Consider the following 19,559-nt stretch of genomic DNA (forward strand, 5'->3'; position numbering starts at 1 on the left):
TATACAAAACACTTTTGATCTTAACAATACTTTTGTAATTGTTGAATGTGCCTGTGAATTTTAAACGGTTCCCTAAAATAACTATGTTTTTAACATTCATTTTTATGTTAATTTTCATACGTTGCTTATCAAATATCGGTTTCAATAAATTTATGACAATCAATTTTTTTAAGATAAATTTAGTAAAAGAATGAATTTTCCTTACTTATGTATTAAATTTTAGGATTTACTCCATGAACATGATTTGATTTGAATTCGTATGTTGTTTTTTAATATTTGCTTAAGGAAATAATTTTATCGTCATTAATTAATAAAGTGGTGTATTAAAGATTTGTGGAAAGTGTTTTCAAACCACTTAATCCAGTACCTACAACATGTGAATTAGCCCCAACGAGACAGCTTCTATATGATTAGCCTTGGGGAGGCAGACATGAGTTTAGCCCGATCCCCGGACTTGTGAATGACCCGATGAGTCTGTTTATTGTTGGTCTGTCATCTTTTTCTCTACTTTAGAATCATGGATGGGTACATGTTTTGTGTGAAATTTTTTAGTCATTATGTTGGCGTTTTTCCATTGCTTGAATACTAAATATGCATGAGTTAGGTTAGTTGTGTGTTCTTGACGTCGTAGGCATGCGTGAACTACGTCTAGTCATGTGTTAGAGTACCTGAACTACATCTAGTCATGTGTTAGTACTCTCGATGCATGATGAGGTTGGAAGTGGTTACAAGCTAAATAAACTGAATATTTGCATCTATAATTTGAGAAATTACTATGAGAGATAACAATCAATTGCTGAAAGTCTTTATTGACTATATGCTGAAGTTTTCGATAAATGTTGATTTTTACCATGTGCCCGAGACGATACGAAACCACAAACATTCTTAAAAGGGTTTAGTTTTAAAATAAGATAGGAATTATCACCAATTCTTTTTTTACGGTTGGATTAGGTACCAAAATAAAATAAAGAAAATTTAAACTTTTATTAAAAAAAAAAAAAGAAATAGTCTACGAAAACTAGGAATTGAGTTCGAGAGCTCTTTTATTCAAGGTTAAAGTGTTACACACCTTAACACTCATAAATAAATGTTACACACCTTAACACTCATAAATAAATGGCAGCCAATATTTTTGCTCGGTGACCAATGTTTTCCCTTTTCTGTTTCTTTCAAAATTTAATTTGAAAATGTAATTGGAAAAAGTTACATCTTCTCGAAACACTGTCTTATTTTATCCTTATTATTCAAATCTTTGAAGCAATGATCCAAAAAATAAGTGAAAGAAAATTCATCAATTGGACTATATCGAGAAAACATTTTTTTCCTCGCCTCAAGAAAGTGAGAAATTAGTGCAATTTCTCAAAATCAATCATCAGAATGGTCATCTAGTAAAGCGATTTTTTTAAGACATTAATTAAAAAAAATTCGATCAAATATCAGATTCCTAAAGATGTGATCCCTCACATAAAAAATTCTAAAAAATCAGACTTCCAAATTTCCTAATTTCCTTCGTAGGAATTTGCTTAAGAAAAAATGGTATAAGTTGTTATAAAATATTGATTAAGAAATCTTATAAAATCATAGATTAAATTTTGAAAGTTTGAAAAACATAAAAGGGAGAAAGTGTCAAAATGGAAAATTTTACAAAATATAACAAAATTTTAAATTCTATCGAAGAAAGATATTGATAGAAGTTGATATGCTCGGTCTCTATCATTAATAGAATCCAAAATGTTAGTATATATTGTAAATATTTTAGTTTATTTTACTATATTTAAAAATGTCTCTAAAAAATTATAGCATTAAAAACAAAATTCTAAATGATTTAGGAAAAAAAGAGTTTTCAGAGATTTTAAAACATAACGAACTTTAAATTAGAAAAATTTTAAAATATTAAAAATTTTAATTAAATAAGTAAAAGCAAAAGTAAAAAACACCTTAATAAATTAAGCAAGTATAAAATAAGGTTGATTTCAAATCTCTAAAGAATCAATTTTCCCTCGGAGAAATTTGGACTCCCCAAATTTCTTAAATTCTATATATATATATATGTATATATAAAAGCAAACATAGGAAAAGAAGATACTAGCATAAATATGTGATAAATTAATATAAAAATAAAGATTTAAGGTAAAAATAATAAAAATATTTGAGTGGATAGTAAAGCAAAAGAAAAAACTTCAGAAAAGGAAACATAAAACAAAATAAAATCTACCCCAGATGATGATGATAGATAACAACAACAATAACTCTAAATAAAAGAAAAAAAAGGAAAAAAACAAAAAAGAAGCAAAGGAAGAAAATATATAATAATAAGGAGAATTGTCAAAAATAGCAAATTTGACAAAATATTTACAACAAATAGTAAAATTTCAGATTTTATCAATAATAAACATTGATGGACATTGATATGTTTCTATTAGTGGCATTGATAAACAGTGATAGAAGTCTATCAGTTTCTATCATTGATAGAAATCAAAATTTTGCTATAACTTGTAGGTATTTTAATTTATTTTGTAATTTTTAAAAATGTCACCTAATAATAATAACAATAGCAATAAAAATAATGATTAAGAGAAATGATGATAACATAAAAGAATAGGGAAAAAGAGAACATTTGACAAAATATGTAACGCCTCAAAATAAAGTAATTTTAATTTAAATTATCTTAAGTTTTATTTTAACCATGTTGAAATTATTTTGGGTGTTATTTGAATTAGTTGTCGAAATTATTTGATTTTGGAGAAATTAGAATTAATTAGATATTGTTGGGAAAATATTTAATTAACTATTTGAAATATGGAACTATGATTTGATTTAAGTAAAGTTTGCTTGGTGGATTTATATTTGGTGAAGTTGAAGAAATTGTAATTAATTATATATATGTATATATAATTAATTAAATTGTGAAAATGATAAGAATAATTATATTATTGAGAATAATATAATTATTTGAGAAAACATATAATTGTTTCGGGAGAAAAGAATAAAAGAAGATAAATGTGATGATTTGATGGGAAGAGTGATTGAAGAGAGAGATTAATTGAGTTAAAAAAAAGATTTTGTTGGTTTTAGAAAAAGAGAGAAGGAGTTCGTTTATTTGGAAAATGAAAAAGAAAAGGAAATAATAATAATTATATTATTATTTTGTTTGAATAGGGCCTCGTAGTGTGTGTAACCTATTCACCTTCTCCTTCATTATCAAACCCTAGCTCATCAATCTTTCGCCTCACAAAACCCAAGCAATCAAGAGCCGTCCGCTGCCTAGTCCGTTGTCTACTCGTCGATATTCTCTACATTGTGGGTCAGATCGCCGTTCTCAACTCTGTCTTCCTTTGAAAACATCACTGATCAGTGTGTCGGCCACCATTCGTCGCGTCGATCTTTGCATCCGTTACGCCGGTTGCCATTCGCGAACCACCACACGAGCGTCACCTCCTCGCAAGCCTCAAGCACGCCGTCGAGCTTCGCGTTTCGTCAGCCGTCTTCGCATGAGTCGAGTTGTACGCGTTCCTTAGTCGAGCCCAACCCGAGTCGCACGGGACTCCTTCCAAGTCGCGCGTCCGCGTACGTCGAGCCATAGCGTGAGTTGACCCTTACCTAGGCCGATTCCCTCCTTCAGTCGAGTCGCACTCGTCTGCCTTCCTCTCTAGCCAAGTCGTTGAGCCGCCAAGATTATTTTTGGATCTTTTGCCCCTATTCTTTGGTAAGTTTGAGTGGGTTTTGGTTAACTTTAGATTAATTTTGGACCCTAAATAATTTAATTGTGGATTAAATTGGATTATTTTTCATAAAGAACTGGTTAGATCAAATTGGGAGTTGGTGATGTGGAATTTTTTGCTAAATTAAGGTGAAATTAGATTCGATCTCAACTTTGGGTAAGTTGAATCAAATGAAAATTTGAATCCTCAAGCAATTGTAAATTTCCTTATTGAACTTAGTATATTTTTTACCCTTATTGTTTGGGATTTCTCTTGGGAAACTTGACCTTGCTGTCAAGATTATATTCTTGGATTAAGCTAATCTCTAGGTAAGAGATTCTTCTACTAGACCCTCGTACTGAAATAAGAGTTTGCATGTGATATTCTTATTATGCATTGACGTAGCTAAAAGGCATAATGTATTCATGTTGATGATGACTAATAGTTATGATTGAATTTATGTTGGTGATGATGACTGATTGTTATGATTGAGTTTAGGTTGATGATGATGATTGATAGTTATGACGGAGTTATGTTGATGATGATGATTGATGATGTTAATGTTAATGCATGAAATATTAATCTCATGATTAAGAATGCTATGATTAATATTCATGCCATGATGTTATGTCATGCTACATGCTATGGATAGGGTGTTTAGTTAACTTTATCTATTAGAGTCTTACCCACATGGGTGTCCTTCGGGATCACCACCTTTTATGACTGTGTAGTCCAACGAGATCACCAGTCTAGTATGAGATGATATGTATATGAGTGATTCGACGGGTTCACTCACAGCCCCATTGTCTTAGTGTTTCCTTCGAGTGCACTAAATACCAGTTTGTCCTAGATGTTCCTTTGGGGTCACTGAAGACCAAAGATGTTTCTACAGGATCACAGATTGAACGTGTTTGGGAACGTGCCAGTTTATGGGTACTACTCTATAGGACTCTAATAGAAAGTTAACAGACACATAGCGGGACTAGTAGTTGGTCCCTTACTGAATATATTTTGTACTCACTCTTTAAATGTTTAACTTTTTAGGCAAAGGTAGAGGTAGAGATAGAGGAAAGCTAGCGAATGACAAGAAGTGACCGTAGCGTGCCATAGGGAAACATTTTGCTTCCGCCGTTATGTTATTAGTTTAGATTTCAATATTTTTGTATTTTCTTTATCGCTCTTTTAAAACTAGATAAGGCCCGAGCTAGGATTTTATTTTTTAGATTTATTTATACTTACATTAATTTATTTATGATTTTAATGAATATTCAAGGTTTTGATTATGAAATTAATTTTATTTTCCATTTTTTTAAGAAAGTTTTATTTCTTTTAAGTAATAATGACAACTTAGTATAAAGAGTCGGGTCGTTACAAAATATTTACATTTCATAGAAAAAGTATAATAAATCTTGACTTTTAGTAAAGTGTAAATAGTTGGTCAATTTTTTCAATTTTTGAAAAAACCCTATAATTAACAATAATTTTACCAAAAAACTTAAAACCTCTAATTAATTGTATATTTACCCAAATAAATATTTAATAAATTTGAAGTTCAAAAAAACCAAATAATTCTCATTCAAATAACTCAAAATAACACTCAATGAATTCAAACATAATTAAATAAAATTAAGGAAATTTTTCATAAATATAACAAATCGATAAAATGTTTACGCCTCGTGTAACAAAGCCCATAAAATTAGCAATTTTTTAAATATTCCAGGTTTGCCCTTCCGTCCTTCTTCCCTATTCGTTTATTCCATCGTCTTTCTTCTTTTCTTTTTTTTCTTCCTGTTTTCGTCTCTTCCATCATGTTTCATTCTTTTCCTTTTTTTTTGTTCAAGATCGTGTATCAAATATAAAAGATATATTTTTTTTCAAACTTTTATTTGGTTGTTCAAGATCGTGTACTGAATATAAAAGACCGGAAAAAAGGTTGTTTAGATTTTGGTAGTCAAATCTAAAGGATTGTCTACAAAAAGTAGCCAAATCTAAATGATCGTGTACAAAAGAAAAAATAAACGATCGTGTAGACAAATTTAAACGATCTTGTACCAAAAGAATCTTACAAAAAATCGTTTAGTCAATCTAAATGATCGCGTACATCTTGCAAAGAATTTAAAAAATAAATCATTTGGATTTGGCTATCCAAATCTAAACGGTCGTGTACTAAATAATAGCCAAATATGAGCGATCATGTACCAAATATATTACGCGCATTATTGACGGCGTGGTTGATGGGGCATTTTTGGTATTTTCTATAGTAGGCCTGTGGGTTTTTTTCGTTTTCAAAATTGTTCTATATAGTATAAATATTTTGCCACTTTGTTATATATTTTAAAAAACCCTTAAAATTAAGATAATTAAATTAAAAATTACTTTAATTTTGAGGACCTTGGGATATCGAACATTTTTTCCTCCTTAAGAAGCTTTCATTCTAATCCTCGAACAACTCGGGATCGGATATCAGGCTCTCATATCATCCTCACATTCCCATGTGGTCTCTTCAACTCTATGATTTCAACAAAGTACTTCCACAAGTTCAATTCCTCTGTTCTAGAGCAGCTTGACCTTTCTCGGCAAAATCTCAAGTAGTTGCTCCTCATAGCTCAAATTCTCATTGATTTGCAATGACTCATAGTCAACTGTGTGATGGGTTTGCTATGTATTTCCTCAGCAAAGAGACATGGAGCACATCATGAACTGCAGAAAATGATAGAGACAACTCGAAATGGTAAGCTACGGGGTCAATCCACTAAAGTATCTCAAATGGCCTTACAAAATGGGGACTTAGCTTTCCCCTCTTTTCAAACCTTAGGACACCTTTCATAGGTGCCACTTTAAGAATGTCTCATATATCAAACTTAAGATCCTTACGTCTTAACAAACAGGGGACCTGCAACACTTATTATATGGTAGCCTGATAACTATTATTATATCATAACTCCATCAAATGCAAGTGAGAGTCCTAATTGCCTGAAAACTCTAGCACACAAGCTCGCAACATATTCTCCAATACTTGGTTCACTTAGTTTGACCACCAATCTTTGAGTAGAAGGTTGTACTGAAGTCTAATCTCGTGCCCAAGGTGACTTAAAGTCCTTTCCAAAACTTTGAAGTGAAACAATCATCTCTATTATTATCAATCAATACAAGCACTCCATGCAGTCTCACTATCTCTATCAAGTACAATTGTGCCCACTTTCTTGCTTTGTAAGTAGATTTTCCTGGAATACACTATAAGAAGAAGGGGGTATGTCGACGTAGAGATGGGTCAACAGAATCTAGGAAAGCATTGAAAGAGGCTACGCCAACTCAGACAGACATTAGCAAGATCGTCGTGAGAAACGCAAGGTGAAAGGCTCTCTTGACGCACGAACGGGACAGCGTCGACAAAGGGTTATTACCGACACACTCTTTGTCGATATGGTCAATAGGTCAATAGTGGTGAACTACCGATGCTTGTTAACGACATCACATATACCTTACTGTCGACATCGCAAGTACGTCGGCTTCGTCTTATATATGGCGTTGGCAGTGTTATCTTATTTAATTTTTTAATAATTAACATAAAATTCAGAAAATTATTAAAATTCCAAATCTTATTAATTAACGTAAAATAAATAAAAAATTATTAAAATTCTAAATTGAATTGCAATTAGCGAAAAATTAAAAAAACTATATTAAAATAACAAAAGTACACGTTCGTAAATTTAGAAACTACATGAATAATACAAAGTAAAAATAAAAACTTAAACATAGTTCTAAGCGCCACCGCCAATTTCTCCACTTCTGCATATTGCCTCAACATTATTGTAGCTAGTATGATTATAGGGATATGGTCAGAATGTGCAAAGAGAGAAGTTAAACATTATTATGAGGTGCGTCGAGAGAAACACGAGATTGCTTCAAATAGAAGCAACCACTACTCTGGTGGTTCCAGAAAATTGATTGGCAAGAGAGGAGCAGTAAATGGTAAAGATCGATAATAGAATAGTAAAGTTATAGAAAATTTCTCACTTGCATATTAGGTACTATGCAAATGAGGAACTTTTTATGGCTTACCTGTGGGTTGGCAAAAGTACAGTTATAGAAACTAATTTTTATGGATGGTACAAGATCCTTAACTAACTCAAACCACCTTTGTTGTCTCTAAAGGGATAAAAGTCTTACGTAGTTTTAAACAGAACTTAATAAAAGTCTTACGTAGTTTTAAACAGAACTTAACTCAAATTTAATTGGAATTTTAAAATATCGATGTTGTTGCAAAAGTACATATACATAAACTAATTTTTATGGCTAAGCATGCTTTAACAAAATACGGAGAAGAGAAAAATACACTTACTTTCGTTGTTGACTCTGTATTGCCAATCATCAAATTGGGGCAACACATCTTGGAGACCTCTCTATTCTCTGAGTTGAAATTTTGGTTTGTGGGAACCAAAGTTGGATGGGAAATTGTGAGAAATGTTTTTTTTTTCTTTTTCTTTTTTGAGAGAAAAACACAGCGAACCAGAGTTTATTTTTTTAGAGAAAACTCTCTATGTACCACTATGCTCTTACCTCCCTTTTCTTCAGAATGAAGAAGAGAGAGTTAGAGATATTTTTGAGTTACGTGGGGAACCACCCATGTACCCATTTCTTTAATTTAATTTAAAATAAATTAAAATAATATTAAAATAATTAATTAAATCATATTTAATTAATATTTCATTTAAATCATATTTAAACGAATATCTTTTACATAACCTATAGTTTTAATTTAATTAAATCAATTTTAATTCAATAAAATTAAACTAAGCTATTAATTAATTCTCCAATTAATTAACTTTTAAATTAAATATCTTATATTTAATTTAATCCAAATTTTAATCATATTCAAATATAAATTTCTCTCAACCAATAGTATTAATGTGTGTCATATACACATTAAATTTTAATCTATAGTTTTAATATAAATCTAATTCACATTAAATTAATATTTGAACTAATTCAAATATTTTATTCTCTCATAAATTAATTTTGAATCATATCCAAAATTAAATTTTATAGTAAAATATAAACTTTATATTATAATGTATTACTATATTTTATCTTAATTCCCAAAGTAAATTTGAACATTTCAAATCACAACCAATATAAATAAATTTCATTACCCTTTACAAGCTAGGAAGAGGACCTAATAGATCTACAGATCAGAAAATATAATAATATGAGATTAATTGGCTAAACTCATTAACCACATTAATCAATATTCGTTAACTGTGTACAATTTACTAAAAACTCAAGTTGAACTCTTCTCATTGTAGATATATTTATACGCCTACGAATATAAACCAATAATAATAAGTTAGTTCTTCACAAGTGTTCGTAACACCAGTTGGGTCAAATTACTGTTATTCCTAGGTTATATCTAGTCCTTAAATATCAGTGCTCCTCTAATGAACAACCTGTTTAGAATCCAACCATTCAAAAGAAACCCCTCTTGTGCCATAGAGAGGGTAAGGCCCTTTGTTCAAGTCTCGGAAACATCATTTAAGGGAACACTCATCTACTTACCCTAAAGTCGAGAATGAGTGAATTCCATCTTGTTTGATTATGTTTCCAGCTCCTCGCTCGGTCTTATCCCAAAGCATATTGAGTCGGTAATCTAGTCACTCTCACCCATATAAATCAAAGGACAATTCTCCGTGACCACACTTAGGATTAAGACTAAGTTACCTACATCCTACTGAAATAGAAACCTAACTAGTTAACGAAGTTACATCTAATGGTTACTATTTCGTGGTCTAATCTTATGCAAACTCATTGCATAGGATACCCTCACTTGCATGTCACCTATATGAACGCGTTGAGTCATTGTGTTTGTATCAAATACAAAGTGAGCCGTATCCATATTGTTACGAGGATAAAGTACGCAATCTTATCCCTATACTGTAGACCCTTTAAGTTGTATCTCGAACATTGATCCTTGTATGTCTCTGCATACTATTCAAGACTCATCAAATAGCTTAGGATGTTAGTTTAATGGATTTAGGTTATTAAGACAAAATTAATACTATAATCAATAATGCTTTATTGAAAATTTAATAATAACACATTATTAATAACGGTTAACGGATTACATTTACTGTCTACGAGTTTTAGGACATAAAATCGAACAGTCTCATTTCAAGCACTTACCTTGCCTCATTAAGACACAACTTTTTCATTTCTTAGATGCATCACTGTAAATCACAAAACTTCGAGATTCGTCTGGTATTGTAAGGACTGATCTAGTAACATGCTTTTGCTTAAGATCCTGGAAACTATTCTTACATGCTTGGCTCCAAACAAACGGAGTCCTCTTACTGGTCAACTGAGTGAACGGAGTGGCTATATGAGAGAAGCCTTCCACGAATCATCGGTAATAACTTGTTAAACCTAAAAAACTATGAACCTAACTACCTGTGGAAGGTCAAGGTCAACTAGTAACAACTTCAGTCTTTGTTGGGTCCATGTAAACTCCCTCACTAGATACCACATGACCATGAAATTATACCTACTTTAGTCAAAACTTACACTTCGAAAACTTAACATACAACTCAGTGTCCTGAAGAGTCTTTCAAACCTAATGTATGATGCTCCTCATGCTATGTCTCTGTCTTGGAGTAAACCAATATGTCGTCAATGAAAATTATCAAAAAAGTGTTTATGAAATCCTTAAACATCCTATTTGTCAAATCAATGAATACTAAGGATGCGTTCGTCAATCCAAAAGATATCACAATGAACTTGTAATGTCCATATTTGGAAATAAAGGCAGTCTTGGAAATGTTGTTGTCTTTAATCCTCAACTGGTCGTAGCCTGATTGTAAGTCAATCTTGAAGAATACAGTGTCTCCTTGCAGCTGCTCAAATAAATCATCAATTCAGGGCAGCGAATGCTTGTTCTTGACAATCAACTTATTCAGCTCTCTATAGTCAACGCACAGACGCATCGACCCATCCTTTTTCTTGATAAATGATATTGTTGCTCTCCCAGGTGATACACTCGGTTGGATGAAGCCTTTGTCAAGTTCAACTGGGCCTATTTTGTATGGAGCTCTTGGTAGGGGAATGATTCCTTACTCTAGCTCAATGGCAAAATCAATCTCTCGGTGAGGCAACAAACTTGGAAGTTTCTCTGGAAAAACATCTAGATAGCCTCTAAACACGCGGGTTCTTATGACAAAGAAACCTTAGCTTCTCTGGTGTCTACAACACTTGTCAAAATACTCCAAGTACCTTTATCGAGCAACTTGCTAGTTTTCATGGTTGAAATGACCTTAGGCAGGACCATAGTTCTAGCCCCCTTGAACTTGATACTAGCCTCAGCAGGAAGGTTAAAAACAACCTCCTTACGAGAATAGTCTATACTTGCATGGTTAGCATATAACCAATCTATACTTAAAATTACATCAAAATCATGCATGTCTATAACTTACAAGGTTACATCTAAGACATGATTTGCTATCTCTATCTGACATGCCTTTATCTTTTCTTTTGACAACATAAGTTCTCTAGATAGAGTAGACTCTGATAAAAAATAACCTACATGTTCTACTTTTAAGCATGCATGTTGCACAAATAATATTGGAGATATGAACGAATGCGAAGACCCAAAACCATACCGATCAAGTGCATAATGTCCTAAGATTGGGAGCATACTTGTCACCACTATATCAACTTTATTGGCCTTCTATCAATTAATGGGATAAACTCTCCCCTATTGCGATGTAGTCCCCTAGTTCAGAATAACTCTAATAGATCTGAGAGGGCATTTGTCGACATCGTGCCCCTCTTGCAATAGAAACCTGAATGATGATCTTAAATTCCTCCATGGGATATTAGCAGGCTGTTGCTCAGCCTTTCTCTTCTGCCTTGTGGATGCTTCCTTCCCTGACATCTTTGGCAGGTCATCATTCTCATGTGCCCTCACGTCCATTGCTAGATGTAGTGCTTCAACTTAGGTAGTTGAGTTGAAGGCTTAAACAAAACCTTGAAGATCCTTCCTTAGGTTTCTAATAAATCTTTCGACTCTGGCACAACATTGGTTTCAACTAACTTTTAGTAAAAATGAGACAACGTGTCCAACTCTTGGTCATATTGCTTAACTGTCATCTGATCTTGCTTCAAATCTAGGAACTTCCGATGCTTGGCATGCTTACAGCATAGAAGTTTTCCTTAAACTAGTCCCATGTTATATGGCTCACATCTCCACCAAGCATCCTTTTTGTTGTTTGTCATCATATAGTACCTTTCTCTCTAAGTAGAAATATAACACACTGAACCTTCTAGTTGTCGGGGCATGTCATGTAACGGAATATAGTCTCCATAAAAGATAACTACAATTTCGCCTTGGTGGGGTGCTTTAATGATCCATCAAAAGTTTGCAACTCGTACTTTCTGAAATCCCGTAGATGCTTGGCCTCAATTGGAAATTAGTCCAGTAAGTTTTGTGGCATAGCTAAAGCTTGAACATGGACTGGTTAGGCTGGTTGGTACTATGCTAACCTCTGTTATAATATTTTTAAACCTTTGCTCTAGCTAAGTTGACATGGTGGCCAGATCCGTGAAGGTTATGGGTGCAACAAGATTGGCAACTTGCACGGTGGGCTATCTATCAAGCTGAATACTCCCTGCTCCTCTTCCTTCCTGGCCACCCCTTCGAGCACCTCTACATGGTGGTATTTTTTCTAAATTCCACTACAAAAATCTTTCACAATTAATAATCCAAACATTCATGCAATTCTGGTTTAACATAGGCAAGGTCATGTGCATAATCATAGTCATGTACCATAAAAACATACCTGATAAGTCACGAAGGAGTATATTAGCTATAGGAACAAAATCATGGACATGACTCACATCATAAGCCAGTTTACATAACCTAAAAACTTAGGCTCTAATACAAATTGTAATGATCAATCTTTTCAAACGAAGTTGAGGTCATTACTTTAAAGTAAATAACAAATTTTAACATTTTCTTGAAAAGAGGAAGAAAAACAATCCTTTATTTTCTTAACACAAAACAATGTTCTGAAATCACAATTTAGCAAAAAGAGTAAAAATTACAATGAAAACATAATCCTAATCGAACTCTAACTAATTTTAAAGAAAATAACATGAAATAATCAACGAGTTCCAATAAAATGTTTAAAATCAAAATACTGAAAATAGATAATGAAAATCAGAAGCAAAAACTGAGTCTTCATATGGCATATCATGGGTCCTTCTTGTCGCTCGCCAACTTTCTATTTCCTCTACCTCTACATATAATATTAAACCTAGGAAAAAGTGAATATAAGAATATACCCACTAAGGGACCTACTACTAATCCTAATAGGTGACCTGTTAACTTTCCATTATGAGGTATCTTTATCATAAAATTTCCTGATCTTAAAGCAACACGCATGTCGAGTGATTCCGAAGGAGCATACAACAGACGAACCGATAGTGTAATGATCCCATCAGATCACACATGAAACATGGTATGATAGATTAGTGGTCCCGTCCAACGCACATAATTATAACTGTGAAAATGTGGTGATGATCACAAGGGACATTGTAGATGTTAGGTACACATCCTAATAGCCAAAGTTAATAGACACTATAGTCCAAAAGCATGTAACAATCAACATAAACATGACATGATTTGTGTGTGGTTCGGTTGAGGAAGGAAAATGTAAGGCTTGGCTTGCCAATGGAGGGTGCGAGTGGAATGGCTCGAATTTGGAGCGCTCGATGCAAGAAGGAGGGGGTTGGGTTGTATAGAGAAAACAATGCAGAGGAACTGGCTCTAGTGTGAGGAAATGCTGCAACTTGAGCATGAACGGCTTCGTACGACTCGACTAGGCTTTGTCGGATATGGACGAAACATGTCAATGATCAATAACTAAAAGTGTACGACTAGGGCAAGGAGGGGAAGAAGATGAAAAGCACACACTTCGAAGTTCCTTTATTTATAAATACTAATTATTATTATATTGTTATTAATTTTATTATTAATATTATTCTATTCCTTTTAAATAAATAATTCTCTCATCTTCTATTTCCTAATAAATTCATCTCTTCGAATCAACTTTTTCTCTTCCCCAAATAATTGATTAACTTTCCACCAATTATTATATTTTAACAAATATAATTATTTTTACTTTTCCTCTATTAACTATATATATATACAGGCACAAACATAAAATTAACAATAATTCTATAAAAAAAAATATAAATCCTATAATTAATTAAATATTGACCAAAATAAATATTAAATTAATTCCTATTTCAACAAAACCAAATAATTAACATTCAACTAACTCGAAATAACACCCAATAAATTCAAGCATAATTAAATAAATTAAGATAATTAAATTAAAAATTACCTTAATTTTGGGACGTTATAGGTCATTTGATCAGTGGCGCTGCTCTTTACTCTTTCTCTCTCACTTATTTTTCTTTGCCATTTCTCATGCATCTTCTATAAAATCCACTATTTCCTCCTGATTTCGAATGCCAATCACATCCTAAATCCACAATAAAAAAGCTCATCGCACAAAGGACTTAAGAAATTAAGTCAAATAGAAAGTGTTTGCTCCGAGGCCATGGAAATCTTGACTTGAAAACCCAACGAAGACAAAAAAGTTTGAATAAATGGTAATCCATATTAAATGGAAAGAAAACAATAACATAAGGATGTGAACATAGAACCTCTCTCTGGATTGATCATATGATTTGATACCATCTTTAATCACCCATTGAACCAAAAGTTTAAGCTGGTAAGTGAAGATTAATTTAATTATATATCATTTAACATCATGGGTATCATCTATCTTTATTGTTAAAACCATTTTTGTATCTTCAAGTTACTCGAATCATGTCTTGTAATCACTTAAAGTTAATTTAATATTAATATTTTGCACCTTTTAGCTACACATTTTGTATGGTCAACTTTGGTTTTGAATAATTTAAACCATCTAGATTTATTAAAAAACTAACAAGTGATTTTAATAATTTTAAAATTACTCCCAAACATATTGATATTATAAAAATCAAATGATTGTCCAATTGTTTTTAATTAAATTACAAATGATTTTAAAATGGTTTAAATCATGAGTTAATAAATTGCAAATATAGTAAATCAAGTCCAAACCTAGAGTATTCTTAGTTATAACACAATTTAAAAAATTTACAAGATATGAAAAAATTTATTTACACGATGTTAATGGAAGCTAATGAAAGTCCAACGGCAAACACAAACGAAGGTTCGATAGAGTTTGATGAGCCTTATTTTTCTCAGAGAAAGGGGGTTCCTTGAGAGAAGAGATGGTGACCGACGGCAAGAACTGAGAAGATCAAGAAGAAGAAGGAGAAGAAGAAACCCTAAGTTTATGATGAAGACGAAGTGGGCGTGGTGTTTGAATTCACATGAAGGGTGTACTTGTATATTCACATTGTGGGCCCTCTACTTAAAGTCTGAAAAATATCAAAAAAAAAAAAAAAAAAAATGGTAGATTTTAAAAATGAGGTTAGTTTTTTAAGGAGAACTTCTTTAGGTCAAGAACAGTCATTTTCGTATTTTCTAATACTTTTACTATAACTTTTGTACTAAAAAATCATTCTAATTCATTCATAATTAATTGAAATCTTTTTAAATATAGTAAAATAAACTAAAATATTTATAACATACAGTAAAATTTTAGATTCTATCAATGATAGACATTAGTAGACTTCTATTACTGTCTATCAATATGACTGATAGAAACATATTGTGTCTATCTATGGCTATGTCGATAGAATTTAAAATTTTGTAAATATTTTGTTAAATTTGTCATTTTTTACAATTTTTCTAATTAATACCGGTTAATTATTTCTATTTATTTTAATAAACTATTAAGTAAAATATGTTATTTAAAGTTAATAGATTTCATTTATGTAACTTAACTACGTAAAAAATACAAAACCCATCAAATCGACCATTTTTTTAAATATTCCAGGTCTTGCCTTTGCCACTTTTGAACTTCGCACGACTCTGATTTTCTTCTTTCTTTCTTTCCATCTTCTTCACAGCAACGGTCTCTCATTCTCTTCTTCTTCTGTAATTTTTGTTTTATTTTTTTTTTTTTGGAATCATGATCATTGTTTTACAATTATTATTATTCTTTTTAATTATATTTTTGCTATTATTATCTTTATTTTCGATCAATCATCACTCTTGTATTATTTTTTTCCATATGTCATGGACAGAGATGAATTACATGATCGTTTACCATAGGACTTTTCAAAACCGTCGTTTATCATGTGTCATGAACTACACGATCATGTATCATAAACTACACGATCATATATCATAAACTACACACGGTCATGTATCATAATCTATACGATTGTTTACAAGGGCTTTTCAAAACCATTGTTTATCATGAACTACTTGATCAGGTATCATCATTTACATGACTCGTTCACTAAGGCTTTTCAAAAACCATTATTTATCATGAACTACTTGATCATGTATCATCATTTACACGATCGTTTACTAAGGCTTTTCAAAACCATCATCGTTTATCATGATTTAACAATCGTGTATCATTTCCTACACGATCGTGTATCATGATCATTTAGAAGAAGAATTATACGCGTGCATGTGGCCGGTGTTCATACTACCTACATGATTGTGTATCATATCTTGCACGATCGCGTATCATGATTGTTTAGAAGAAGAATTACACGCGCACTTGTGGCTAATTAATTGCATGTTAATTGTGGTATTTATGGTAAGTTTCGTTGTGAGTCTATAGGTTTTTTCCGTTTTCAAAATTGTTAAATATTTTGTCGATTTATTATATTTTTGAAAAAATTCCTTAATTTAGGAATATATTAATTATTTTCTTATATTAAATTAAGTAATGATTTAATTAATTTTAGTTTTTTTAGTTTCCAAGTTTGTAAGATGGTGAATTAATTTCAAATGTGGAGAAAGTTACTATAAATTAATGTTAATTAGTTCATATATACTTATATATTTGCTCCTTTAATTTTAATCATGCATCAGTTTCATAAAAATTTATTCAAGGTGACCCTCGTATTGTATTTGTAAATGTTTAAATAAAAATATAAACGATACCTATTAATTATCTCTTGTACTTTTGCATTACTTTAATCCCTTTTACTATTTTTCTTTCCTTCCTTCCTTCTTTCGTTAAGTTTATTTTGAAAAAGAAGGCAGAATTATATAAAGTTGCTTTCTTTATCACCTTTATTCTCAAAATATATATACAACTTACAGAGAACTCTGATATATATATTGTAAGACCTACCTATACATTTTCTTATCAAGTTCAAGTCACACTCCTTAGTATTATTGTAACGCCCAACATTTTTCGGTTTCCTTTGTTATTTTGGACCACTAATAATATTAATACTAAGTGTAGTTAATATTATCCTTATTAAACTAAAGTTGTTTCCTTTTTTATAAACTATTGAAGTTAGGGGTAAATTAGTAAATCAATGGAGTGGCAAATTAATTAGTTGCCTTGGAAAGGGTCAAGGGTGGAGAGAGAGGAAAAGGGGGCTATTAAATTCTTTTTATTTTGGGATTTCTTTTAAAAAGAGGCATTGGGAGACGTGAGACTCCTCATCTCCCCAAAGAAGAAAAGAAAAAAAAAAAAAAAAAAAAAAAAAAAAAAAAAAAGGGGAAACCCTAGCCGCCGCCACCCTCCGCGCCGCCGCACGTCGCCGCCGTACGCCGCCGCCGCACGCCGCACGCCGCCAGCTTCGACAAGCGCCGAGCCGATCCACCGCGCGTCTGCAAGCCGAAGGGAAGCCGAGCCATCCTCCGCGCGTCTGCAGCCGAATCCGCAGCCGCCAGCCGAGCCGGAACCCGCCGCGCCGTTTCGACCTAAGGAAGACCGCCGACGCCGCGCCGCTCCGATCAGGAGGATAGCCGAGCCGCGTCGCGTCGCTTCGATCGAGCCGATCTGTGTAGCCGAGAAGCTCCGTCAGCCGCGTCGATCCGAGAAGCTCCGTCAGCCGCGTCGCTCCGATCGAGCCGAAGGGAGCCACTTCGATCCGCGCCCAGCCGTCTCCCGCAGCCGCCACTCGAAGCCGATCCGCCGCGCTTCACTCCAGCCGACGAACGAACCCGGAGCCGCTCCACGCCCGCGCGCCCGAAGCCGAAACCGAAGAGCCGCGTCCGCGTGTGAAGCCGCGCCGCGCGCTTCTGTGTAGCCGAGCCGCGTCTCCCCTGTTGCAAGCCGAGCCGCGTCTCCCCCTGTTGCAAGCCGAGCCGCACGCGAAATCCCTGTACCGAGCCGAGCCGCGTCTGCCCAAGCCGAGCCGGTCCTGTCTTCTTCCAGCCGAGCCGCCAGGACTAAATTGGCTCCATCCACCTATATTTTGGTAAGCTAATTAATTATTGTGGTTTTTCCGGTAAGACTCCATGCTCGGACGTTAGTTAAATTAATTTGGATCTAAATTATATTATTTTCCTCAAGGGACGTCTTGGACCAAGAAATTACTGCAGCGCGGGATTTCTTCAGTAGGGGCTCGAGCACTGCAACCTCCTTCTAGGGTAAGTTAAATTCAATTGAGTCTCGAACCGTTGGTCGTTGGCGACCTATTTACGAATTTTGACTTATTAAACAGTTAGGACTTCGTCGCTTGGAAAGCGTACTGCCTCGCGGTTAGGACTCGACAAGTAGATCTCCAGGTAAGAGATTCTACTACTAGTTTCATGTTTGAAGTATGAGACTGTGTATGCCCTATGTTGCATATTGAGAATTTGACAGTATGATGCCTGAAATAAATGTTAGTATGATGCAAATGACGATATAGTTGTGCTATAGCCTGTTATGTGTGGCAAGATCTATTATGGTTACGACGAATGACGGGACGGAGAGTGTAGAAATGATTTATGTGACATGTTATATGCTGATGCCATGTGTATGTTTACTGCAATTAGGGTACCTGTTAGCTTGATTTCTGTTAGAGTCGTACCTGCATGGGTGTCCTTCGGGATCACCACCTATTGAGGACTGTGTGGTCCGACGGGACGCCAGTCTAGCATGATATAGACATGACTCGAGTGACTCGACGGGGTCCTCGCATCCCGACTGTCCTAGGTGTCCCCGGGCACCGAAGACCAGAGTTACGTTCCTACGGGAGCGCATGATTGCACGTGTTCGGGAACGTGCCAGAGATTGGGTACCAGTTATCAGGACTCTAACAGGAAGTTAACAGGCACCTAGTGGGACTAGTAGTGGGTCCCTTACTGAGTATTTTTATACTCATTCTCTCCACTTTATGTTTTCAGGTAGAGGACGAGGCAAGGGCAAGGGCAAGCTGGCGAGCGACCCGAAGTGAGACCGAGGAGGGCCATAGGGACTACCGCTTCCGCTCATTTCTTATTTCAGATTTTAGCATTTGAGTTTGAGTACTTTTTATTTTTCACTATCTTTTATGTAGATAGGGCCCGAGTAGGATTTCAGAACGTTTTTACATTTTTGCATGACTACCTTGTTTATGTTTTTATAAATGAATTTCTTGAACCGTATGCTTTTAATAAAATTTTAGACTTAAACCACTTGTTCTATATTTAGTAATGACTTCGATTCAGTATAAGGAGTTGGGTCGTTACAGTTGGTATCAGAGCACAGTGTTTTAGGTTCTGTAGACTGACCTACGATGTAAGTCATTTTTGTTTTTGGTTTTTACTTCACCCTATGGCTATACGGTCCTTCGGCACTCGCCAGGTATGTCTAAAGCCTTGCTAATGTTAAGATTACAATTTTGCCTGAATAGTCTAAGACCTAGATATAGGGTGATAAGTTCTTGTGGTGAAAAGTTTGT

Source organism: Cucumis melo, chromosome 5 (genome assembly GCF_025177605.1).
Source record: "Cucumis melo cultivar AY chromosome 5, USDA_Cmelo_AY_1.0, whole genome shotgun sequence".
In the NCBI taxonomy this organism is placed as follows: Eukaryota; Viridiplantae; Streptophyta; class Magnoliopsida; order Cucurbitales; family Cucurbitaceae; genus Cucumis; species Cucumis melo.